This window comes from Schistocerca gregaria, chromosome 2, assembly GCF_023897955.1.
Source record: "Schistocerca gregaria isolate iqSchGreg1 chromosome 2, iqSchGreg1.2, whole genome shotgun sequence".
In the NCBI taxonomy this organism is placed as follows: Eukaryota; Metazoa; Arthropoda; class Insecta; order Orthoptera; family Acrididae; genus Schistocerca; species Schistocerca gregaria.
In genome coordinates this window covers 608,124,672-608,152,397 of record NC_064921.1, presented here as the reverse complement: position 1 = coordinate 608,152,397, position 27,726 = coordinate 608,124,672, and the positions used below count along the sequence as shown (strand labels likewise).

At 42.7% G+C, this 27,726-nt stretch overlaps 1 long non-coding RNA gene across 1 annotated transcript; it reads left to right on the top strand.

The window, feature by feature from the left end:
- The first annotated feature begins 57 nt into the window (after window positions 1-57).
- On the top strand, window positions 58-26,476 carry LOC126334568 (uncharacterized). The gene is made up of 3 exons (XR_007564756.1): window positions 58-178; window positions 25,700-25,796; window positions 25,975-26,476. It is a non-coding gene; the product is annotated as an uncharacterized LOC126334568 (long non-coding RNA).
- Window positions 26,477-27,726: the final 1,250 nt, after the last annotated feature.

Genomic DNA, 27,726 nt, shown 5'->3' with positions numbered 1-27,726 from the left:
CAGATAGCACCTCTGTCTAAAATGCGTCCGTGAAAGTTTTATATGAATTGAAGTTGTGCTGGGTACACATATACTGTATTTCTGAATACTGGTAAACTTCGATGCAAGATATACTTAGAAACCTTACAGTCAAGAACAAAGTTGTAGGCATACGTATTTAATAGCTGAAAAACAGCAGGTCTGGCATGACAAAACATATGCATCCCAATTAAGAGTTTATTCAATTTGTTTGCTTACTAACCGAGCACAGCTTACGTCTAGATGTATGTGGTTTTAGACATTTTTTGCTTGTGGTTCATTTTTGTCTCCAGTAGCCAGTAAAGTAATTACACCACACAATAATTGCATGAACGAAAGGAAAGAATATATCAATTTTTTCTAAAATGCAGTTACAGACAACTAATTTTCGACAGGCTCTCACATAGAATTCCATTCATAACATTTGTAAGTGTATGAACATTTCTAGCAGACAGCGAAATATTCAATTCACTGTGATCGAAACAAGTTAAAAGACATGTAGGCATTTTCGTTCTATATTACACTCACGCAAGGCGCAGAGAAGTATAGGTAGACCGCCTTTGCTTTCAGTAGGTGTTTTTTCCTCACACGAAAGAAAATGTCAGCAGCCGATAGTTTTCCTGATATATTCCGCCGATTTTTCTCCAAGGTGTTTCATTTTTAATGAGTGAAAATTTAATTACAGAAGATGCTCATCTCCACAGGTTGATTTCGACGAAGTTGGGCATTACGTCACAGTTTTGACAAGACTTGTAGGGCGATCACCTGAACGTAATAATGTACCTTATTTCCTGTTTTGCACAATTGCCACGTTGTTGTATTTGAACAAACCTGATGTATCGAATTGTCAGAAGCAAATTCTCACCTGTGTTTTTCTTGCATATTTTATTCATTGCAATCAGGAAAAAGACACCTGATAATGAGGAAGAGGTTTCCTCGAAACAGATTTTGCATAATAAAGTAACTTTTAATATATTTTTGCAGTTGTTTGGCGGTCAGTTCTACAAAAAACAAAAATCTCACCTGTAGTTTGACAAGAACTTGTCACTTACCTGTTTCTTGACGAAGTCCGTGTTGATGCAGATATTATGTTTATGGAATAAGGGCTATTAGTTTTTTGGAAGAACTGCTACATCATTTCAGTGTTCTACACAAAGGAAAAATTTCTACTTGGAGTAATGACTGTGTAGTAAAATATAATGTTTGTGTCTGAAGATGACACTACAAAATGCATAATCTAAGTTCTATATTTTTTTCTCCATTTTATGCTCACTGTATATTCTAAGTAGTTCCAATATAAAACTGAACATTTACCATCTTAGATTACCAGTTAACTTCTCTACCAGCCCCCCTAACTGTCAGCAGCATCTACATTTACAAACAGAAGGAACTGATGGAGAAGGAACTGAATAAAAGGAAATGAATTTCCAAACTGAAAGGACAATTTCAATTTATAAGGGGCCCTGCATCCAGAAGAATAGTATTTGAAACTTTTTTGAATGTACCCACATGTGTTTGTTGGCTTACATCAGCAACACCTGAGGTAAACTATCATCAAACAGTGTACTACAGGCAGTTTCCACAAATCAGCAACAAGCACTACTTGATAAATATTAAAATTTCTTTAGCTTTATGCTTTCTGTGCAACCCGAATTTATACCAAGGTCTATCTGTCTTAATACTCCCCCCCCCCTCCTCCCACACACACAGACTTAAATATACCAAGAACAAGCACCAGTAAATGTGTTTCACTTCATTCCTAACTGAAGTGTAGTATAGCAAGAACCACGTATCAAGACAATAATGAACAAGAACAAACATTTCACACACATAATTTATTTTAACAAATTTGTAATGCTTTTAAAAACAGACATTTTCATTACTCATAACAGTTGATATTAATTGAGGTAAGATAATGTTTTAAACTCACTACAGTAGTGTGATAAATTTGTAAATATAATTTTACATCCTACTGTGAGCTTTCAAGTTTCCAATAAAAGTGACCCTATTTGCCATTTGAAGGTTTTAATGAAACAAGATGTTCCAACTTATTGGTGCTATACATTTCATGGCAATACGATACTGCCTTAGGTCAATTTATTATTGATTTAATGATACTATTCTCAAAAATTTTGAGGCGGTTTACACATCTAATAAATTCTTTACAGGCATTGTAGAAAATATGACAGAATTAGCCAAATGATCACAAAAAAAGGAGTTAGCCACTAGTAAGTCTTTCAGGCTCCTTTTAAGATGCTCTTTACTTGTAACTAAATTTTTTATGTTTGCTGGCAAATTATTGAAAATGAGTGTTCCTGAGTAGTGGACCCCATTTTGAACTAAAGTAAGTGCTTTTAAGTCCTTGTGCAGATCATTTTTGTTCCTGGTATTGTATGTATAAACTGAGCTGTTTGTTGGAAATGAGATATATTTTTTAGGACAAATTTCATTAAGGAGTAAATATACTGAGAGGCAGTAGTTAGTATATCCAGTTCTTTGAAGAGGTTTCTGCAGAACGTCCATGAATTTACTCCACAAATATACGTATTACACACTTTTGCACTCTTGACAAATTTGTTTGACCTTGAAGAATTACCCCAAAATATTATACCATATGACATTATGGAATGAAAGTAGGCAAAGTATGCAAGCTTTTTCATTTTTATGTTGCCTATGTCTGGTAAAACTCGAATTGCAAGTACAGATTTATTAATGCTTTTCTGCAGTTCTGTGGTGTGCTCCTCCCAACTCAATTTATTATCAAGTTGTAATCCCAGGAATTTAAGACTGTCAACCTCATATGTATGGTTCCTTTTTTTCCCCCACTGCTTTTCCGCATGTGCACACAATGCAACTGCGATACGTGCAACTGCTGCAGTTAATAACAAGTTGTTGTCAGCCACCTTGAACTTTGACGAAAAATTTGATGACAGTGTAATACCCCTTCTAACGCTACGTCAAAGATCTTTGTCAAATATATTAGACTGAATATTTGATCACATCTTTGATCAAATCTTTGACAAAGAAATTTGATAGTGTAATACCGGCCTTACCCCCAATCCATATTCACCTACTATATTTCCTTCTCTCCCTTTTCCTACTCTCGAATTCCAGTCACCCATGACTATTAAATTTTCGTCTCCCTTCACTACCTGAATAATTTCTTTTATCTCATCATACATTTCATGAAATTCTTCATCTGCAGAGCTAGTTGGCATATAAACTTGTACTACTGTAGTAGGCGTGGGCTTCGTATCTATCTTGGCCACAATAATGTGTGCACTATGCTGTTTGTAGTAGCTTACCCGCACTCATATTTTTTTAAATTCATTATTAAACCTACTCCTGCATTAACCCTATTTGATTTTGTATTTATACCTCTGCATTCACCTGACCAGAAGTCTTTTTCCTCCTGCCACCAAACTTCACTAATTCCCACTATATCTAATTTTAACCTATCCATTTCCCTTTTTAAATTTTCTAACCTACCTGCCCGATTAAGGCATCTGACATTCCACCCTCCGATCCGTAGAACGCCAGTTTTCTTTCTCCTGATAACGACGTCCTCTCGAGTAGTCCCAGTCCGGAGGTCCGAATGGGGGACTATTTTACCTCCGGAATATTTTACCCAAGGGGACGCCATCATCATTTAACCATACAGTAAAGCTGCATGTCCTCGGGAAAAATTACGGCTGTAGTTTCCCCTTGCTTTCAGCCGTTCGCAGTACCAGCACAGCAAGGCCATTTTGGTTAGTGTTACAAGGCCAGATCAGTCAATCATCCAGACTGTTGCACCTGCAACTACAGTTCCATGTGACTACAATTTTCAAACAGTGAGATACATAAAGAAAAATATTGCCCTGTACCCAACCAACAGTTGCTTTCACAAACATGGAACCACATCTGGCCACTATTTACACCTCCACAAGAAAAACAAAGTAAAAATCAGAAATAGTGTGTTACATAATGAAATAAAATTGTACAATAAGAACAGTGAGATATCTGTGACACTTGATAACATGAGAAAGTATAAAAAAATAAATGTTATCTTTGTAGAGGGCTTCGTAGTTATGTGTCAGTCCTAAGCTGCTTCACTTTCCTTGAATCTATTTTGGACTTACTTGCCTTATCATTATGCATTTTCTCAAAATTGTTAATGTGTATCCTGTTGGCATGGAGAGATACATATTCCAGTTTGCTTAACAATGTGTTGTGAAGCAAACACATACATTCAGCATTATCCACTGCTTTCACTACTTTTGACATGCATATCTTCTGAGAAATGGAAAGCTGTTTGCCACATGGCATAAATTGCTGAATAAAGTCATTCACAAGCAGAGAGACTGTATGCCACACTATTCCAACTGTTATCACTACTGTCTCTGTAGGCAAAGTCGGTATACCCCTGTCCAGTTTCTTCACAAAGTTGTAAGAAGAATCTACCTCAACTTCTTTGTTCAGCTGCAACCATTCAGTACATTTCTCACACTTAGATTTCTGAAGGGCTTTCCTAGCTGCATAACCTCCTATGTATGTCAAAATAGGTAACATGTTAGGTGGAACATCATCCATACCGAAGGTGATGTCCGTAATATCAGAAAGAAAATGCTAATGTGAATATCACAGTCTAGCTGCTGTTGGGCAGGAATTATGTGTTTCACGTGAACAGTATCATTTTGAGCTGCAAACAGTACATAATTTTTGAATCTTAATTTTCTTTCATTTTCTAAAACTTGGATGTAGCTAATGTCGGCAGCACCCAAAGTGGCCCTCTAAGTCACTTTGAAATGTTCCTAGCAACATGTAATCAATGTCATATTTCTCAAATAAGTATGAAATTATCTGCAGAAAAGATTCAGTTGTTAATGAAAAAGACTGGAATGTCTGTGATGTTAAAGCATCATTATTGGTACAGATACTCTCCAAACTTTTAGCCAATGACACAGATTATTTAGAAATGTCACCTGACTGTCTGTTGTCTTCCTGATGGCTTCTCTGTAAGGATCGTTGAATCTCTGGCCTTCAAATACACTTCTAACATTCACAATCTTCCACCAGTTCACAATCACCTGAAGGAAAGTCACTGTCTGATTTAGGTACTCAGTAACATTAGGCATATCCTTTGTTGCATGTTTCAAAGCTGCTATGTCATTATCATTGAAAATTTTCAAAGCTAATTTCATATTTTGTTTCTGAATAGATGATGGATACAGCACTCTAGCTGATAGTGTGTGGCCATATTTGACTAGAGTTTCTTTCTTTCTCATATACCAACTCCAAATGCTTATACTGTGCTGTCAATATTACTGAATGATCAGTCATGTCAGGAAACTGTAACACTTTATTAACACTTCTTTTTGTCTGCCAATTGTTCCTGATACATTTCAGGATGTGTACAGTGTCAAACATACAAAAAAGTTTCCTGGGAGAATCTTTAGGGCTGTTCAATACTGGGTTGGAGAATTCTACTGGGAGTGAACAGTTCATATGCCTTCCTGTTTACACTGTTGTTATCTACTATTAGACTAACAAATTTGAAGCCCACTCTTTCCACCATGCACAGAACATTACTGATCAAAGATTTCAGCTCCTCACTTGTCATATTAGCTACTGGTGTAATTGCTACAACATCAACATATTTACACAAAAGAGACCATAAAAACCTGTGCTGTTTTGGCACACGTCTCAGGATGAGAAAAGCTACTCCCATGTATTGAGCCAGATTTAAATGAAAGTTGTGGTTGCACATAAATCTCATCTAACAACAGAGACACTAACAACTCATGTTTTTCTACATATCCCACCCTGTTTTCTAAATAAGGACTTGTTTGAACTGATGAAGTGACTAACTGGTAATTACAAATTAGTTTCTGCAGGGTTCGTGGGTGGGGTAAAAGCATTAAATCACATTTCCTCAAGGCACTGTATGCACTGACAGAATGTACATACAAGCAGCATGCCACTATCATGGGGTTGTTGCCATAGTGTCTGTTGTTTTTTGAGATTTGTGATACATGGAGTTGTTCTACAATAAATTTCAGTTGTGCATTTTCATCATAATTTGGGATAGTCTGCAAACAATTGACAGCACAGTTTAATATATCTGTAGCACTAGGCAAAATTTCCCCTTTCTCAACCATTGACATTACATTTTCTAAAACGCTTATGGAAGTTAATTTCTTCACATCATTGATGGATGCATTAATTGCAAAATGAATTCCTTCACTATTAACAGTGATGAATGCAGTAACACAACGTATTCCCCTGTCTAATCCCAAAAGACAGATATGCAATTTTCCATCATCTCTGATCACAGACCACTTGTTCCTGCAAATTTTCTGGCCTTCTAGAAATACAGAAATGTCACTGAGACACGAAAGTGAATTTTGTTGGAGGTGTAAGTTGTTTGACTCAATACTGTACTGCATAGCCTTTTTAAGATTATAGTCTTCCACATCAGCAAGACGTCTCTTTTGTAGTTGATTTATAACAATATGGAGTGTTGGGAAAAATAGTTGGCATAGCATTTTCGGTGAGTTTTGGGATTATTCTGGGAAATTCTTTCAGTTGTCCTCTGTCCATAGTTATGTCCACTCGAATTACACATGATTCATCGAAGTGTTTTACACAAATATTTGGCCGTTTTAGTTTGGTTAAGTCTGTTGGGATATTTCGAAGCCACAGTGCACATCGACACTCGTCAGATGGCAAAGAAAATGTAGTCGTTCTCTCGGTTTCGGAATCATAATTCGACCGACAACCGAACACACTACATCGAGATGGCATTCGAGATCTAGAAATAAAATGAAACCGTATTTCAATACATTACCTCGAAAATACAGTGAAGTGTAAGATCTCGAATTCACGTCAGGATAAACACACAGAGACGGTCAGAATCTTGTAAAGTAGTAAACGAAGATGCATTTTAGGTTAACACACCTTGCTTACAATTATCAATGTTTTGCACACAACACCGTAAATATAACAAATTGTGGATGCATCACCACCACACATATACACACGTATTCTGTTGATGCACTTAGTTAAACTCCACTTTTGTAGTACGAAAAACAAACGCAGCAAATAGCAATGCTCTTTCACACAAGTTGCTTCCACTAGCAAAACAAGACGCCGAGTGTGACGTCACGTTCAGACGCCGGGTTCTGTATTTCTCGTTGCGTTGGCTTCGGTGCCACAACATTGACGTATGCCTCATGTGACGCCAGTAACCTTTTCTTTTTCTTTATTGTGGTTTTAATACCCGTATAATAACAGGTAGGCTGGCAGCAGCACAATACGCCGCTTTTCAGCCAAAGATAGTACAATGATAAAACAAAGAAGACACATGAGTTGGAACAAAACGGCGGGGAAAAAACAGTAGACACAAGAACATAAAAAACATGAAGCCGTTCACACTCGATGACAATCCACACCACAAACTGTTGAGACGACGCACAAACACTGAAGATGTCGAAGACACTGGTGAACGATGGAGTGTGACGATGAAGTGTGAACACTGAACATTAAACACGACGACACACACGAGACACTAATGGCGATGATCTCGGACGCGCGAATGTCCACGTACTCACGTTGCTTGTGCGAGTCCAGGGACCTGCCAAGAGGGAAAGAATGGTGAGGGGGGGGGGGGGGGGAGAGGGGATAACAAAGATGCTAATGGCCGAGGAGATGGGAGGAGGAGTAGAGGGACAGGGGAGGGGAAGACCAGGGGAGGAGTGGGGAGAAATGGAGGAGGGTGGGAAGGGGGGGGAGAAGGGAGGGGGGGGGGTGCCCAATGGAGCAAACACAGGAAGAGGGAGGCAGGATCAAAGTTGGTAGGAGGGGCAGATGGAGGGGAGGAGGGCATCATCAGGAAGGGGGAGCTGGCAGAAGCTACCTTGGGAGAGGGTAAGGAGGGTAGAGAGATGGAGACCTGGTGGGATGTGGGAATACAGACGCGGCAGCGGGCAGGGGTGGGAGAGGATGGGGGAGACAAGTGGGTGAGGAGGATCGAGTTTTCGGGAGGTGTACAGGATCGGTATCCATCAAGGAAAAGGAGGAGGTGGAGGAACGGAATGAGGTCGTACAGGATCTGCGTGGGGGAGGAGAGACGGATGCGATAGGTGAGGCGGAGAGCATGGTGTTCAAGAATCTGAAGGGATTTGTAAAAGGTACGGGGGGGGGGGGGGGCGGAGATCCAGGCAGGATGGGTGTAACAGAGGATAGGGCGGATGAGTGATTTATAGGTGTGGAGGATGGTGGAGGGGTCCAGACCCCACGTATGGCCGGAAAGGAGTTTGAGGAGACAAGAGTCGGGAGCGTGCCTTCGCTTGGATTGTCCGGAGATGGGGGGTCTAAGAGAGGCGACGGTAGAGGGTGACGCCAAGGTACTTAAGAGTGGGGGTGAGGGTGATAGGACGGCCATAGATGGTGAGATAGAAATCAAGGAGGCGGAAGGTAGGGGTGGTATGGCTACAATGATCGCCTGGCTTTTGGAGGGATTGACCTTGAGCAACCACTGGTTGCACCAAGTGGTGAACCAGTCGAGATGGAATTGGAGAAGGTTTTGGGAATGCTGAAGGTTGGGTCGAGGGCAAGGAAGGCGGTGTTATCGGCAAACTGGAGAAGGTGGACGGGCGGTGACGGTGGCGGCATGTCCACCGTATACAAAAGTTAGAGAAGGGGGGAGAGGACGGAGACTTGGAGCACACCGGTGGAGGGAAAAAAGGTATAGGAATCCGTGTTATGGATGGTGACATAGGAAGGACGGTGGGAGAGAAAGGAGCCGATCAGACGGACGTAGTTAATGGGAAGCGCGAAGGTTTGGAGCTTGAAGAGGAGACCGGAATGCCATATGCGGTAATAGGCTCCTTCGAGGTCCAGGGAGAGGAAGATTGCAGAGCGCCGGGAATTTAGCTGTTCGGAAAGGAGATGAGTGAGGTGGAGGAGCAGGTCACTGGAAGAGAAGGATGGCCAAAAGCCACACTGGGTAATGGGAAGGAGGCGGTGCTGGCGGAGATGCTGGTGGATGCATCGGATGAGGATGGATTCCAGGACCTTGCTGAAGACCGAGGTAAGGCTGATGGGACAGTAGGAGGAGACGGCGGACGGCGGTTTACTGGGTTTAGGGAACATCAGGATATGGAAGGTTTTCCACAGATCGGGGTAGTAGCCGGTGGACAGGACTACATTGTAGAGCCTGACCAGGGTGGAGAGGAAAGAGACAGAAGCTTCACAAAGGTGGCGGTAGGTGACACAATTGTGACCAGGAGCGGGTTGCGTTTTGTACAGAGTGTAGGAATGAGATCCTGTGTAGTGATGGGGGCAATGAGTTCCGTGTGTGCAATGTTGTCCAAGTACAGGAAACCAAGTGCGAGGGGAGGGACAGAGCTGTCAGTTCGATCGCGGACATCTGGGAAGAGGGAGTAATCGAACTGGGGATCGTCGGGGATGGAAAAGACATCAGAAAGGTAGGAGGCAAAGTGATGGCCTTACTAAGGGTGTCAGGGAAGGGGTGATCATCATGGAGAAGAGGATAGTAGGGGGAGGGTTTAGTTCCGGTAAGGCAACGGAAGGGTGACCAGAACTTGGATGAGTTTATAGGTACGGTAGCGTTTAAACGGATGCATGTCTGTCGCCAGTCCTGGCGTTTCTTAGCCGCGAGCAAGTTGTGGATGTTTCGCTGGAGTTGCCGGTGGCGTCGTAGTGTGTCCGGGTCACACGTGTGGAGGAAGGCACGGTAGAGATGGCGGGATTCACGAAGGAGGAGGATGGCCTGTGGGGGTAAGGTAGGACGGAGGGGGTGGATGGCGACAGCAGGGGCCTCCACGGCCTCAGACAAGGTCTGCTGGAGAAAGTAGGCAGCATGGGTAACATCGTAAGGGTTGTGATAGGTGAAGGAGTGGCCTTCGACCCGGGTGGAGAGGGCCTCCCGGTAGGCATTCCAGTTGGCACGGGAATAATCATGAATGTACTTCGGGGAAGGGTCATTATGAGGGTCGGGGCGGAGGCTACGACTGTCTGATATGGTGAGGAGGACAGGGAGATGGTCGCTACCAATGGGGTCAAGGACGTTCACCACTATGCGGCCAAGGAGGTTGGGGAGGAGAGGACGGAATGGGGACAAGGTCGCCTTGGAGGGTGCAGAGGAACCGATGCCACCGCCATAACTGGGTGGCTGAACAACTATGGATGTTGAGGTCGGCGGGGCGATCACATAGGAGGAGAAGGTACGATCAATGTGGGAGAGGGAGTCGAAAGCAATAGGGGCGTTAGGGCGGACATAGATGGTGGGGTAGGTGACAGTAAGGCCGGGGAAGAAGAGACTAAGGATGAGGAGTTCAGTTGGGTCGGGAAGGAGAGGTTGGAGCTCAACCGGGATCTGGCGGTGCTAGCCAATGGCAACTCCGCCAAACGCAATCGGAGATTCGAAATGTGAAATGATTTGGGTGAAGGTCACGGTTAAAGCAGGCTCAGACATGGTAATTGGATGTCTCTATAGGCCCCCGGGCTCGGCAGCTGTTGTGGCTGAGCACCTGAAGAATAATTTGGGAAATATTTTGAGTAGATTTCCCCACCATGTTATAGTTCTGGGTGGAGATTTTAATTTGCCAGATATAGACTGGGAGACTCAAACGTTCATAATGGGTGGCAGGGACAAAGAATCCAGTGAAATTTTTTAAAGTGCTTTATCTGAAAACTACCTTGAGCAGTTAAACAGAGAACCGACTCGTGGCGATAACATATTAGACCTTCTGGTGACAAACAGACCCGAACTTATTTGAAACAGTTAATGTAGAACAGGGAATCAGCGATCATAAAGCGGTTACTGTATCGATGATTTCAGCGGTAAATAGAGATGTTAAAAAAGGTAGGAAGATTTTTCTGGTTAGCAAAAGTGACAATAAGCAGATTACAGAGTACCTGACGGCTCAACACAAAAGTTTTGTCTCAAGGACAGATAGTGTTGAGGATCAGTGGACAAAGTTCAAAACCATCATACAATATGCATTAGATGAGTATGTGCCAAGCAAGATCGTAAGAGATGGAAAAGAGCCACCGTGGTACAACAACCGAGTTAGAAAACTGCTGCAGAAGCAAAGGGAACTTCACAGCAAACATAATCATAGCCAAAGCCTTGCAGACAAACAAAAATTACGCGAAGCGAAATGTAGTGTGAGAAGGGCTTTGCGAGAGGCGTTCAATGAATTCGAAAGTAAAGTTCTATGTACTGACTTGGCAGAAAATCCTAAGAAATTTTGGTCTTATGTCAAAGCGGGAGGTGGATAAAAACAAAATGTCCTGACACTCTGTGACCAAAATGGTACTGAAACAAAGGATGACAGACTAAAGGCCGAAATACTAAATGTCTTTTTCCAAAGCTGTTTCACAGAGGAAGGCTGCACTGTAGTTCCTTCTCTAGATTGCCGCACAGATGACAAAATGGTAGATATCGAAATAGACGACAGACGGATAGAGAAACAATTAAAATCGCTCAAAAGAGGAAAGGCCGCTGGACCTGATGGGATTCCAGTTCGATTTTACAGAGTACGCGAAGGAACTTGCCCCCCTTCTTGCAGCGGTGTACCGTAGGTCTCCAGAAGAGCGTAGCGTTCCAAAGGATTGGAAAAGGGCACAGGTCATCCCCGTTTTCAAGAAGGGACGTCGAACAGATGTGCAGAACTATAGACCTATATCTAACGTCGATCAGTTGTAGAATTTTGGAACACATATTATGTTCGAGTATAATGACTTTTCTGGAGATTAGAAATCTACTCTGTAGAAATCAGCATGGGTTTTGAAAAAGACGGTCGTGTGAAACCCAGCTCGCGCTATTCGTCCACGAGACTCAGAGGGCCATAGACACGGGTTCACAGGTAGATGCCGTGTTTCTAGTCTTCTGCAAGGCGTTCGATACAGTTCCCCACAGTCGTTTAATGAACAAAGTAAGAGCATATGGACTATCAGACCAATTGTGTGATTGGATTGAGGAGTTCCTAGATAACAGAACGCAGCATGTCATTCTCAATGGAGAGAAGTCTTCCAAAGTAAGAGTGATTTCAGGTGTGCCGCAGCGGAGTGTCATAGGACTGTTGCTATTCACAATATACATAAATGACCTGGTGGATGATATTGGAAGTTCACTGAGGATTTTTGCGAATGATGCTGTGGTGTATCGAGAGGTTGTAACAATGGAAAATTGTACTGAAATGCAGGAGGATCTGCAGCGAATTGACGCATGGTGCAAGGAATGGCAATTGAATCTCAATGTAGACAAGTGTAATGTGTTGCGAATACATAGAAAGATAGATCCCTTATCATTTAGCTACAAAATAGCTGGTTAGCAACTGGAAGCAGTTAATTCCATAAATTATCAGGGAGTAGGCATTAGGAGTGATTTAAAATGGAATGATCATATAAAGTTGATCGTCGGTAAAGCAGATGCCAGAGTGAGATTCATTGGAAGAACCCTAAGGAAATGCAATCCGAAAACAAAAAAAGTAGGTTACAGTACGCTTGTTCACCCATTGCTTGAATACTGCTCAGCAGTGTGGAATCCGTACCAGATGGGGTTGATAGAAGAGATAGAGAAGATCCAACAGAGAGCAGTGCGCTTTGTTACAGGACAATTTAGTAATCGCGAAAGCATTACGGAGATGATAGATAAACTCCAGTCGAAGACTCTCCAGGAGAGACACTCAGTAGCTTGGTACGGGCTTTTGTTAAAGTTTCGAGAACATACCTTCACCGAAGAGTCAAGCAGTATATTGCTCCCTCCAACGTATATCTCGCGAAGAGACCATGAGGATAAAATCTGAGAGATTAGAGCCCACATAGAATCATACCGACAATCCTTCTTGCCACGAACAATATGAGACTGGAATAGAAGGGAGAACCGATAGAGGTACTCAGGGTACCCTCCGCCACACACCGTCAAATGGCTTGCGGACTATGGATGTAGATGTAGATGTAGATGTAGAGGGGATTATCGGAACGGTGGAGAAGGTGGGGCGAAGTGTGGACGGTGTGGTGGGGTTGGAGGAAGGTTTCATTGAGGAGGAAGGCATCCACGCAATGGGTTGCAAGGGTGTGCATGAAGAGGTTCTTGTTGGCGGGAAGGGAACGGATGTTTTTGAACAGGATACGGTGCTGTCGCGCCGTGCCAGACATTTAGACGAGGGTGTCGAGACAGGAGAAGGTGAAATGGGTCTGGTTGTCGGAGTAGGTAGCATACATTTTTAGGTGGAAGACGGAACGGGCGGCGAGGGAGACCTGTTGGAAGGAGTGAGGGCGCTGGAAAGGGTGGACATTTAGCAGGACAATGGTGAGGAACATGATGATGTCCTCAGCAGTGGGGGGAGGGACGAAGGGAATTGCCAGGAGGGGTGGGGGCGTCCAGAGGACAGACAGGGACGGTGAGTTCAGGAGTCGTCGGAGGGGGTTGGGCTTCACACTTTTGGGAGTAGGTGGGATGGGGGAGATTGCAGGTATTACAGGAGAGAGGGGATTGATGGTTAGGGCACTGCCGGAGGAAGTGTGCTTGCCTACAATGCGGGCATTTGGGGGCCTCGCGGCACTCGGCTGTTGGGTGCACGTTATAGTGCAGACACCTCTGGCAGCGCAGGGATTGAGGAGGTGAATGGGAGGGGTCGACCTTAGAGGAGGGCACCCTCCTTCAGGAGACGGTCAGTGGAGGGGGCGTCCTCCGAGAAAACCCGCATAAGGCGGGTGGGGCTGGCCGAGTTAAAAACGTGGGGACCGCCCGCACCACCCACGAGGGATGCGCCTTGAGCTCCGTCAACACCTCCTCCTCCGAGATCGTCAGACTAAGCCGAGTGATAACGGTGGTGAGGGTCAGCGGGCGACGTGGGTGTTGGGGTTGGCAGGTAGGAGATGGGGAAGGAGCAGGGGTGAGGGAGGCGTTGGGGCCAAACTGGGTGATGGGGAGGCGGGAGAGGATGTCAGTATGGAAGGTGGGGCTGGGGGAGGAGATGAGAACTGTGTCCCATCTGTGAGTGAGGAGTGGAGTGAGGAGTGAGATGGGGGCCCAAGGAAGTGTTGGCGGAGGAGGAGGGAGAGGTTCCGAGCCTCGAGAAGGGAAGGATCGGGATGGGAGAGGAGGTATTTGTATAAGGAGTGGGGGAGGAGGAGGAGGAGAGGGGGTGACTGGGGATACCATGTAATGGTGGTGGTGGCGGCGGAGGGCGAAGGGTACACTGTGGCAGTGGTGGTAGTAGTGGCAGTGGTGGTGGGGGCTGACATGATGACAGGGATGAACGAAAACAGCACAGGACGAAAAGCAGAGGAAAAAATAAAACTGGGGACGGATGAAGACGGACGAAGACGGATGAAGACAAGGACCAGAGTCTTAAGCTACTGACGCTGGCGATTGCTGGCAGAAACGCTGCAGCTGCTGGCGGACTGGGCCGGGGATGCTGCTGTTGCTGCTGCTGGAGAGCTGGCTGGCTGGACCGCTGCTGCCAGCTGGATCACTGCTGCCAGCTGGACTGCTGCTGCTGGCCGGGACCACTTCTGCTGCTGCTGGAGGGCTGGCTGGCTGGACCGCTGCTGCCAGCTGGACCGCTGCTGCCGGCTAGACTGCTGCTGCTGGCCGGGACTGCTGCTGCTGCTGCTGCTGCTGCTGCTGCTGCTGGACTGCTGCTCCTCGGCTGGACCACTGCTGCTCGGCTGACTGGCTGGCTGGCCGAATGGTACCTGAAACACTAACGCTTCGATTAGTGCTGGAATGGCACAATCGAAGGGCGGTATCCTTTCAGAGCACCGCCGGAGCTGCTAGTCACCTGCTGGCATCTGCATTTATGCAGACCTGCCCTCAGATATCATTTTGGAACGTCAAGTCAATAGAGATTGCTTAAAAGAAGCTTCCGCTATGAGAATTAAATCTAGAAACAAGGTTAGAATACGAATAATCTCGATTATGGTGACACATTAATCCATGGCGTACCAATTGATTACGAACTATTAGTCGAATGGCAGAGTGATTTAGAGTGTAACACATATTGCGACTCCAAGACAATGTGTCTAAATGTTTTTTAACACATTAAGTGCAGTTTACTAATTTAACACCCACTCAGACGTTTGCAATATTTAACTACGAATTTGACTTTGTAGCCGTACCATCAAACGCGAAAAAATGGGTAAAATATGGTAGAAGATACGTAGTGGAGCACCCTTTCCATTTTTGTAGTTCGTGTACGATATATGTACGTAATATGCATCAAAACACACGTCGGATACTTTCCCATTTTCTAATATATGTTTTCGGTCATGACCCAGTAGTTTTATTTTTTATTATGAAAAAGACGTTAAATATGGGAAAGTGCATTTAAAAATGGCGCAAACAAACCATTAGGCAATGCCACACATCTGAATGTTACCACAACCTTTATTCCTTATTCACAGAGTTCCACGACTGTCAACAAAATTATCACTTTTCAACCTAATGTAGACCCCGGTCTATGCTACAGATAAACTTATTAATCCAGCCAATGTTTCTAGGCGGGGGGTGGGGGGCGCAAAATCCAATATAGTGCTCTAGCCCCTTGGCGTAATGCTTAATGTTTGACCATCGTTGTTCTGTAAAGAAACAGCTATATGCCAATCATATCTTGCTATATGTAGTTTCTCAAAACCCAATCTATTTTTATGTGATATTTTGATAAAAAGAGCTGAAGGAGGAATTATTAATAGATCTAAGCAATCCTGAGATCACCAAATTGTAAGACTGTTATAAGAAGAAGCAAGGCACTGGCTATCAGTGTGTATCAGGTATGGTTAAAAGTGGAACAAAACATTTGAAAGAAATCGCAAAGCACCGAGCAAGGTGGTGCAGTGGCTAGCACACTGGACTCGCATTCAGGAGGACGATGGTTCAATCCCGCGTCCGGCCATCCTGATGTCATTTCCTTAAATCGCTCCAGGAAAACGCCGGGATGGTTCCTTTGAAAGGACATGGTCGACTTCCTTCCCCATCCTGCCCTAATCCAACGAGACCGATGACCTCGCTGTCTGGTCTTCTCACCCAAACAACCCCAACGCAAATCACAAAGCGTTAGGTTAGGTTCAACTAATATTTTTTAATGTAGTCGGCAGTCATAATTTTCTTCCATATTTTAATGTACCGGATGATCAAAAATTTAATAAACCATGGAATAATGTAGATAGTAAAAAATTGACACACATGCTTGGAATGACATGGGGTTTTATTAGAACAATAAAAAAAACAAATTTCACAAAATGCCCAACAGATGGTGCTGGACAGCGAAACGTCAGTGACTGCACATGACAATCGTGTATAACAGGAGCTGTAATGAGAGAGGGAATCAGTTCACGACCTCTAGGACGTCTCCACGGAAGACTACGTCTTTGCCATTTGAATAGGACTTGGAATTAAGTGTGCCAGCCTTCCAGCCAGCCAGCCAGTTGAGCAGTTACAACGGTCCCAGCCAGCAGCAGCGGTCCAGCCAGACAGCCAGCCAGCCCTGAAGCAGCAGCAGCCCCATCCAGGACAGCAGCAGCTGCGGCGTTCCTGCCAGCCGTCGCCAGCGCCAGCAGCATGGGACTCTGGTCCTCGTCTTCGTCCATCTTCGCCTTCGTCCGTCCCGGTTTTTTCCTCTCCTTTTCGTCCAGTGCTGTTTTCGATCATGCCTATCGTCATGTCAGCCCCCACCGCCACTGCTACTACTACCACCACTGCCGTAGTGTACACTTCGCCATCCGCCTCCACCACCACCATTACATGGTCTGCCCAGTGACCCCCCCTCTTTCCATCCCCCCTCTTTTAACTCTCTCTTCGTCCTCGCTCTTTGTCGCGCCCTCCCCACCTTCATTTTCCCACTCCTCTCCCTCTGATCCTTTCCCCCCACTCCCCCGGCCTGTCACTGCAGCTCCAGCTAGGATGGTGGCCCGTCGGGCCACTGCCCATGCCCAACTCTCCCCATCGCCTTCGCCATTACCGCCACCGCCACCACCGTCGCTGTCGCCATCGCCTTCACCATCACGATCTCCGGCACCGACTACTGCGCTCACGCCGGGACATGCCACTTCCCGCGACCTTACTATAGCTCCCGCCTCTCATTTCACCACCCACCCTTCTGCCGCTGTTAAACGCCCTTGTGGCACCACCACCTCCTCCACTCCCAAAAAGGCCCCGCCCCGTCCTCCTTCTCCCCCGCCTCCCAGGTTGCCATGGATGTCTCCACTCCTGGCCCTGCTCCCTCCGCCTACTCCTCCTCCTCCCCACCCTCTTTATACAAATACCTCCTCTCCCATCCCGATCCTTCCCTTCTTGAGGCCCGGAACCTCTCCCTCCTCCTCCGCCAACACATCCCTGGTGCCCCCATCTCACTCCTTACTCCCAGATGGGATTCAGTTTTCATCTCCTCCCCCAGCCCCACCCTCCATACTGACATCCTGTCCCGCCTCCCCATCACCCGGTTTGGCCCCAATGCCTCCCTCACCCCTGCTCCTTCCCCATCTCCTACCTGCCAACCCCAACACCAGCATCACCCGCCGACCCTCACCGCCGTGATCACTCGGCTTAGTCCGACGATCACGGAGGAGGAGGTGTTGGTGGAGTTCAAGGCGCATCCGTCGCTGAAGGTGCGGGCAGTCTGCCACATTTTTAACTCGACCGGCCCCACCCGCCTTATGTGGGTTTTCTCCGAGGACATTGACCGTCTCCTGGAGGAGGGTGCCGTCGTCTTCAACCAGCGCTCTAAGGTCGACCCTTCCCGTTCCCCTCCTCAATCCCTGCACTGTCAGAGGTGTCTGCACTATAACGTGCACCCAACAGCCGAGTGCCACGAGGCCCCCACCTGCCCGCATTGTAGGCAAGCGCACTTCCTCCAGCAGTGCCCTAACCTTCAATCCCCTCGCTCCTGTAATACCTGCAATCTCCCCCATCCCACCTACTCCCAAAAGTGTAAAGCCCGACCCCCTCCGACTACTCCTGAACTCACTGTACCTGTCCGTCCTCTGGACGCCCTCACCACTCCTGGCTATTACCTTTGTCCTCCCCGCCCGCCCCCCCCCCCCTGTTGAGGACATCATACAGAACAGTGGACAATGTCCAAACACGAGGAGAAAAAAGAAATCCTTTACCTGACTGCGAAACCATAGGCCAGTTGCGTTTCACGAAGACCATATTATTGTATCTATCACCAAAAGACTGTCAATACCAGTCATCATAAGGTGACATATACAATTACCTGTTAGTCTGTCACCAGTACCAGGAATAGTAAACTAACACAGTATAACGAAGGCACCATTCCCTTGTTTCAGATTAGATTAGATTAGATTAGATTAATACTAGTTCCATGGATCATGAATATGATATTTCATAATTATGTGGAACGAGTCAAATTTTCCAATACATGATATAATTAAGTTAATTTAACAACATAATTAAGTTAATATAACAACTTTAAAAAAAAAATAGGTCTAAAAATTCCTCAATGGAGTAGAAGGAGTAGTCATTCAGAAATTCTTTTAATTTCTTTTTAAATAATAGTTGGTTGCTGTCAGACTTTTGATACTATTTGGTAAGTGACCAAAGACTTTAGTGGCAGTATAATTCACCCCTTTCTGTGCCAAAGTTGGATTTAATCTTGAATAGTAAAGATCATCCTTTCTCCTAGTATTGTAGTTATGCACACTGCTATTACTTTTGAATTGGATTTGTTTGGTAATAACAAATTTCATAAGAGAGTATATATACTGAGAAGCTACTGTGAATATCCCTAGATCCTTAAATAAATGTCTGCAGGATGATCTTGGATGGACTCCAGCTATTATTCTGATAACATGCTTATGTGCAATAAATACTTTATTCCTCAGTGATGAATTACCCCAAAATATGATGCCATATGCAAGCAATGAGTGAAAATAGGCGTAGTAAGCTAATTTACTAAGATGTTTGGTGATAAACATCTTAGTAAATTTGCAATGACCCTTATTGCATAAGTAGCTGAACTCAGATGTTTCAGCAGATCATCAATGTGTTTCTTCCAATTTAATCTCTCATCAATGGACACAATTAAAAATTTTGAATATTCTACCTTAGCTATATGCTTTTGATTAAGGTCTATATTTATTAATGGCGTCATACCATTTGCTGTACGGAACTGTATGTACTGTGTCTTTTCAAAATTCAGTGGGAGTCTGTTTACAAGGAACCACTTAGTAATTTTGAGAAAGGCATTATTGACAATTTCATCAGTTCATTCTTGTTTGTTAGGTGTGGTTACTATACTTGCCTCTTCATGAACATAGAATGGCAAGTCATTAATATATATTAAGAACAACAAAGGACCCAAGACCGACCCTTGTGGAACCCCATTCTTGATAGTTCCCCAATTTGAGGAATGTGCTGACCTTTGCATATTATGAGAACTGCTTATTTCAACTTTCTGCACTCTTCCAGTTAGGTACGAATTAAACTGTTTGTGCACTGTCCCACTCACGCCACAATACTTGAGCTTGCCTAGCAGAATTTCATGATTTACACAATCAAAAGCCTTTGAGAGATCACAAAAAATCCCAGTGGGTGGTGTTCGGTTATTCAGATCATTCAACATTTGATTGGCAAAAGCATATAGGGCATTTTCTGTTGAAAACCATTTCTGGAAACCAAACTGACATTTTGTTAGTGTTGAATTCAGTACTTTCTCAAAAATTCTGGATAAAGCTGTTATAAGGGAGATTGGACAGTAATTGTTGACATCAGATCTATCCCATTTTTATGCAAAGGTATAACAATAGCATATTTCAGTCTATCAGGGAAAATGCACTGTTCCAGAGAGCTATTACACAAGTGGCTGAGAATCTCTTATCTGCTGAGAACAAGCTTTTAGTATTTTTATGGAAATGCCATCAATTTCATGTGAGTTTTTGCTTTTAAGCAAGTTTATTATTTTCCTCATTTTAGAGGGAGAAGTGGGTGAGATTTCAATTGTATCAAATTGCATAGGTATGGCCTCTTCCATTAACAGCCTAGCATCTTCTAATGAACACCTGGATCCTACTATATTCACAACATTTAGAAAATGATTATTAAAAATATTTTCAACTTCTGACTTTTTGTTCATAAAGTTTTCATTCAATTTGATGGTAATATGCCTTACTGTGCTCTTGGTTGACCTGTTTCTCTAGATCTCTGCTCCAATCCCCCAACAGCTTTATCTATTTTCTGTTTACACCTACCTTTGATCGTGTGTGGTCACTTTCTATTTAATCATGCACAATCAACTCCACCTTTTTTCGTGCTCCCCTCCTCTCACTTGTGCATCTCACAAGCAATCATTGTAAAAATAAACTGATGTGCCCCTTTTTAACCAGGGTGAATGATTTGTGTTTCACTGATAGAATAGATGATTTCTTATTAGATATGAAAAACAGTACTGCAATTTTAATACTGTTCGTGGTGTATTCAAATACTTCTCATTTTCCTATGTTTAATGTTGGAGTACATGTTCACTTCTAAGGCCTGGTGAGCACTATTGCTGCTCTTCATTGCATTTTTCGTGTTTGTAAATTTTAAGATTTTTTTTTGTACTGTGACTGTTACTGAAGTGGCATTATAAGTCAATAAAGGTAAATTTTCCAACTGCCCTGAATCATTTTACAACTTTTCTGCCATCTTTAGTTTATTTAAAAATACATAGCAGATGATTCATACAAACAATTGAAGTCTAAGAAGAGTTTAGTCACAGCACTCCCAGAAATTTTGTGGAATGAGTTAATACTGTGGTTAAGATAACTTTTACAGAGAACTGTCAAAACAGTCATTCAGATTCTCACTTTGCAGTTTATCACTGTATTTGGTGAGATGCAAGGACCTTTATAAGATTCTGGCATACCGAACATTTTCATTGAAAATGTATCTACAACATTATGCCAGTGTTTATTTAGGCAAATATATTATTGACTTAATCTGAAAGTTCAGGGGTTTCCAGAATACATGAGATTTGAAAATATATTCCAATTATTAGACAAAATTTATATCCGGTATTTGTTTTTCAAGTGCTTTTTATTTCACTTATACTTATTCTTTATTTTTACTTGGTTCTTTTATTTCACTGCCCCAATTCACTTCCTAGTATTATATTGTTGTGACAAATGCCTGTCAAATCATCAGGCCTAACCTATTTAACATGTAACTAGTACGGTGGGGTCTTGTGGACTGCAGAGGTTTTTATTTTGTTTAGCTTAAATGTTTGTAATACTGTGGCCCTGCAATTCCAGTACCTTTTAGTCTATCTGCTCTAAATTGTCAAACAGACTGTTCATGTTTCCAGCAGGGAAGTTTGCGACTACAACAATTTTTCTTTTAATTAGGATGATAGTGACACCATCCTACTGCGTAAGAGATTTCTGTCCTAGACTGAAGTGGTGTTACGTTCTCATAAAGAAATGAAAGAAATAGAAAAGTTAGTGTATGAGGATAGAAAAGTAAACAATGACTTGTTATTTCTGTTGCATGTGTGTTTCCACGTAGCATGAAACTGATCACAGATTGTGACATGCACATCACCAACATTTTACATTTGAAATTGGCCAATAATGCAATAAAGGCATCTTGCATAATAAAACAGACAACCTACAGTCATTTTTCAATATGGTTTTGTCATTTAAAAATGTGACAGTGGATAACTTGTTCTCTTCAATAATAATAATAATAATAATAATAATAATAATTAATAATAGTAATTTCATTCAACATCATATAATACAAGGATCATTTTGATGAATTCGTCAGTAGGTAACAAATGGACGTACACATATACATTTTTACAACAAACTGCGATACAATAAGACACAGGTGTACAAGCAGCACCCACTAAATAAAGAAAGCCTGTCGTGACATCACAACATGGCGACAGCAGTAGTTCGTGGAAGCTCATAAACATTTGCACTGCCCATTATTGTATCTTTATTTGGCTCGTTCGTGAATGAAGTTACCATGTGTTAAATTGAATTCCTTTGTGTACACTAGACTGGACAATTTGTGTATGTTCTGTGAAATCTCACTACTGACATAATGCTGTTTCGTTGTTGTGTGTTGAACTGTAGAGGCAACTGCGATGGAGGCCGTAAAGTTTCTGTTACATACCTGCGAAGTTTTTCGGTTTTCCCAGAAGATTTCCATGTTTTGAGTTGTTATTGTAGTTGTTGTTGTCCATGCTACTCTATCCTGTGCAAGCTTCTTCATCTCCCAATATCTACTGCAACCTACATCCTTCTGAATCTACTTAGTGCATTCATCTATTGGTCTCCCTCTATGATTTTTACCCTCCACACTGCCCTCCAATACTAAATTGGTTATCCCTTGATGCCTCAGACCATGTCCTACCAACCGATCCCTTCTTCTGGTCAAGTTGTGCCACAAACTTCTCTTCTCCCCAATCCTATTCAATACCCACCTAATCTTCAACATTCTTCTGTAGCACCACATTTCGAAAGCTTCTATTCTCTTCTTGTCCAAACTATTTATCGTCCATGTTTCACTTCCATGCTTGGCTACACTCCATACAAATACTTTCAGAAGCGACTTCCTGACCCTTAAATCTAAACTCGATGTTAACAAATTTCTCTTCTTCAGAAACGATTTCCTTGCCAATGCAAGTCTACATTTTATATCCTCTCTACTTCGACCATCGTCAGTTATTTTGCTCCCCATATACCAGAACTCCATTACTATTTTAAGTGTCTCATTTCCTAATCTAATTCCCTCAGCATCACCCAACTTAATTCGACTACATTCCATTATCCTTGTTTTGCTTTTGTTGATGTTCATCTTATATCCTCCTTTCAACACACTGTCCATTCCGTTCAACTACTCTTCCAAGTCCTTTGCTGTTTCTGACAGAATTACAATGTCATTGATGAACCTCAAAGATTTTATTTCTTCTCCATGGATTTTAATACCTACTCTGAATTTTTCTTTTGTTTCCTTCACTGCTTGCTCAGTATACAGATTGAATAACATTGGAGAGAGGCTACAACCCTGACTCACTTCCTTCCCAACCACTACTTCCCTTTCATGTCCCTCGACCCTTATAACTGCCTTCTGGTTTCTGTACAAATTGTACATAGCTTTTCGCTCCCTGTATTTTACCTCTGCCACCTTCAGAATTTGAAAGAGAGAATTCCAGTCAACATTGTCAAAAGCTTTCTCTAAGTCTACAAATGCTATAAACGTAGGTTCGCCTTTCCTTGATCTTTCTTCTAAGATAAGTCGTAGGGTCAGTATTGCCTTACGTGTTCCAACATTTCTACGGAATCCCAACTGATCTTCCCAGAGGTCGGCTTCGCGTTAGTATTACGCAGCTGTGACTTATTAAACTGATAGTTCGGTAATTTTCGCATCTGTCAACACCTTCTTTCTTTGGGATTGGAATTATTATATTCTTCTTGATGTCTGAGGGTATTTCACCAGTCTCATACATCTTGCTCACCAGATGGTAGAGTTGTGTCAGGACTGGATCTCCCAAGGCTATCAGTAGTTCTATTGGAATGTTTTCTACTCCCGGGCCTTGTTTCGACTTAGGTCTTTCAGTGCTGTGTCAAACTCTTCACGCAGTATCACATCTCCCTTTTCATCTTCATCTACATCCTCTTCCATTTCCATAATATTGTCTTCAAGTACATCACCCTTGTATAGAACCTCTATATACTCCTTCCACATTTCCGCTTTCCCTTCTTTGCTTAGAACTGGGTTCCATCTGAGTTCTTGATATGCATACAAGTGGTTCTCTTTTCTGCAAAGGTCTCTTTAATTTTCCTGTAGGCAGTGTCTATATTACTCCTCGCCCTATATCATCACATTTGTCCTCTAGCCATCCCTGCTTAGCCATTTTGCACTTCCTGTTGATTTCATGTTTCATGTTTGAGACGTTTGTGTTCCTTTTTGCCTGCTTCATTTGTTATACTTTCTCCCTTCATCAATTAAATTCAATATTTCTTGTGTTACCCCAGGATTTCTACTAACCCTCATGTTTTTACTTACGTGATCCTCTGCTGCCTTCACTACTTCATCCCTCAAAGTTACCCATTCTTCTTCTACTGTATTTCTTTCCCCCATTTCTGTCAATTGTTCCCTTATGCTCTCCCTGAAACTCTGTACAGCCTCTGGTTTAGACAGTTTATCCTATTCCCATCTCCTTAAATTCCCACCTTTTTGTAGTTTCTTCAGTTTTAGTCTACAGTTCATAACCAATAGATTGTGGTCAGAGTCCACATCTGTCCCTGGAAATGTCTTACAATTTAAAACCTGGTTCCTAAATCTCTGTCTTACCGTTATATAATCTATCTGAAACCTGTCAGTATCTCCAGCCTTCTTCCATGTATACAACCTTCTTTCATGAGTCTTAAACCAAGTGTTAACTATGATTAAGTTATGCTCTGTGCAAAATTCTACCAGGCAGCTTCGTATTTCATTTCTTATTCCCAGTCCATATTCACCTACTACGTTTCCTTTTCTCCCTTTTCTTACTGCCGAATTCCAGTCATCAGTGACTATTAAATTTTCGTCTCCCTTCACTATCTGAATAATTTCTTTTATTTCATCATACATTTCTTCAATTCAAACCTATCCATTTCCCTTTAAAATTTTCTAACCTACCTGCCCGATTAAGAGATCTGACATTCCACATTGCAATCCGTAGAATGCCATTTTTCTTTCTCCTGATAACGACATCCTCTTGAGTAGTCCCCGCCCGGAGATCCGAATGGGGGACTATTTTACCCAAGAGGATGCCATCATCATTTAACCATACAGTAAAGCTGCATGCCCTCGGGAAAAATTACGGCTGTAGTTTCCCCTTGCTTTCAGCCGTTTGCATTACCAGCACAGCAAGGCCGTTTTGGTTAGTGTTACAAGGCCAGATCAGTCAATCATCCAGACTGTTGCCCCTGCAACTACTGAGAAGGCTGCTATCCCTGTTCAGGAACCACATCTTTGTCTGGCCTCTCAATAGATACCCCTCCGTTATGTTTGCATTTACGGTACGGCTATCTGTATCGCTGAGGCATGCAAGCCTCCCCACCAACGGCAAGATCCATTATGGTTCATGCGGGCAGGGGGGTAGTCGTTCGATTTTCCGGATGAACATAGTTTTTTTCTGGATTTTCAACTCCCAGGCTTTTTCCCGCCCACTGTATTCATATCTCAGTTAAGTTTTGACTTTCGATAATAGCTGCTATTCTGAGATGTGAGTTTTGAAAGACGTCCTACAAATATTATCGGTATACCATTCTTCCAGAATATCACTGTGCTTTTGTCATTCTGCAAATTTCCGATATCAGCGATTTCTGTGGATGCTAGTTTCCAGTATTTGTTATTCTTAACTGTGATTTGTCACAGTCAACGAATCCAGTTCTTGTATCCCTCCGCACTCTACCACTGCTATTTCTGTAATTTCTGTGACTCTTGCGATTTATTATCTTATGTACAAGTTACACTTGTCCACACAGAAAATTACATCTCAAGAAAACTGTCATTAGTAAGTATGTTTTACATTTGTTCTTCCGTTGGCCTTAATTTTGTAGTAAAGAAACAATTGTGAAAATATTAATTGTGTAGTTATATGTAATTAGCCATAGATTACCATAATAATTCGTGTTTAGAAAACGAATTCTAACGTATTGTTATGTTTCTCAGGTACCCGAACTCAGTATAGCAATAATTCAAAATATCATTGCCAACAGATCTGGAGAAATTGCCATTGCGTCTTTAGAATGTCTTCGTCAGACGAGAGGTTAGTTTCTAAGTGTTTCAATGAATTTAATTACTTAAGTGAGATTGTTCTTGCAAATGTGAAACATCCCCCATTGCGTGGCTTTCATTACAGGAAATATTGGCGATACTACACTGTCAATTACATTGCTGCTAATTAGTGACAACAAAAACGATTAATAATCCTTGTGATTTTGCAGATGCAGTTCCGACTCTGATTGCTGGTTGCTGTACGTATCTATCCACATAAACGGTCTTGAGAGAGAATCGTGAAGACACCTCGAAAAGTCATGCGCGCCGTTTTTTGGGACAGAAAAGGCATTTTGGTGATTGATTTCTTACCACGAGGCCAAACAATCAATGCACATCGTTACTGCATACCATTAAGAAATTGCACTGCACAATACAGAACAGGCCCTGAGGATTACTGTCAGAAGTTGTTTTTTTCCATGATAATGCTTGACCTCAAACGGCGAATGACCAAACGACTCTTAGAGGAATTTCACTGGGACATGTTTGACCATCCTCAGTACAGCCTGGACCTCGCTCCTAGCGACTTTCATCTCTTCTTACACCTAAAATCTGTCCTTGGTGGTCAACACTTCAACGCTGATGGCGAGCTGAAAAAATATGTTAGCTATGTAGAAATGTAGTTTAACAGCTGTAGATTTTTGTACAATAAATATTTTTTCTGTATCTGTACACGTTTGTTTTATATATCCTAACGGAACTTACTTTCCCTGGCCCGAATATCCGCTAGAATTTCGGAACTTCGTTAGGATGGACAGCCTGTTTTGAGAAGTCTGTGATAGAAGATGGAATCAGAAAGAGATTCACAGTCACGACGGAGGCTATCCTACCTTCTCGAAAGTAAGAATTAAATTGTATGTTGATACGTTTTGTGATCATACCAGGCTAGATTAGTGATGAAATACCAGTAAACGCCCTGTTATGTTGTAGGCTGGTTGTAACATTTCGTTTCCTGGGGAATCTTTTAAGAGTCTGGCATTTAGCCACAGAATAACACAGCTCATCTTTTGAAAAGTTGTTGTGGATGTAAGCACTGTGCAGCACTTACTTAAAGGTGTACTTGTGTTATTTTTCCAAGTTTTGAGTATACAGTATGTAAGTGCTACTCAGTCAGTCCTCGTCTATCGCACTGGGCGAAACTGCATGGACTTTGTCACGTATCACTGCCAGTTTCTCCTTTCTGGCATGCTGAAATAAAAAAGAGGTGCAATCAAAACAAATATGAACTTTCGTAAGATGAGGCATTACGACACAAATCGAAAATCACTGTGTGGCATTATATGCATATTACTCGGAAAGAAACGATTGCCGACATATCGTTTTATGATACAGCAAGTCGCACATACAGCTTTCCTCATTGTATGCCTAAATTAAGACGCTTAACTCCTCTTTTATCCATTTAATTTCTAGAATACGAAGTAATCAGTAGAAATAATTCCTTCAGTTCTAAACTTCCGTCAGGTCACGCATGCGCACTAGGCTGTGATAACTTGCGCATGGTCAGAAGCAGGTGCCACAGTGGTTTCTGCTTGCTATTTGTTTATTGTTGGGTGACTAGAGGCAAATTACAGTTTTTGGTGTTGGGGATTTTCCGAATTTTTTTCAGTAAGCAGGTTTTGTAAATGCAGTAAAAACAGCATTATTTTTTTCCAGTAGACTTACCTTTATACTAGCTGTTTGGGAAAGCATATTGTTCTATTTATTGCTTCATATTATAGAAATGGAAGGGAGCAAATAGGCTTTAAGCATCCTAATTCAGGCGTACAGCGAAGAAAAGTGCATGTTCGGCACGCACGACCCGCTATATCATAATAAGATACATCGGCATCTTTGATTTCTGAGTGATATGCACATAATGTCACACGATTATTCTCGATTCGTATCTCAATACCTTAGCATACGAAAGTTCATGTTTGATTCGA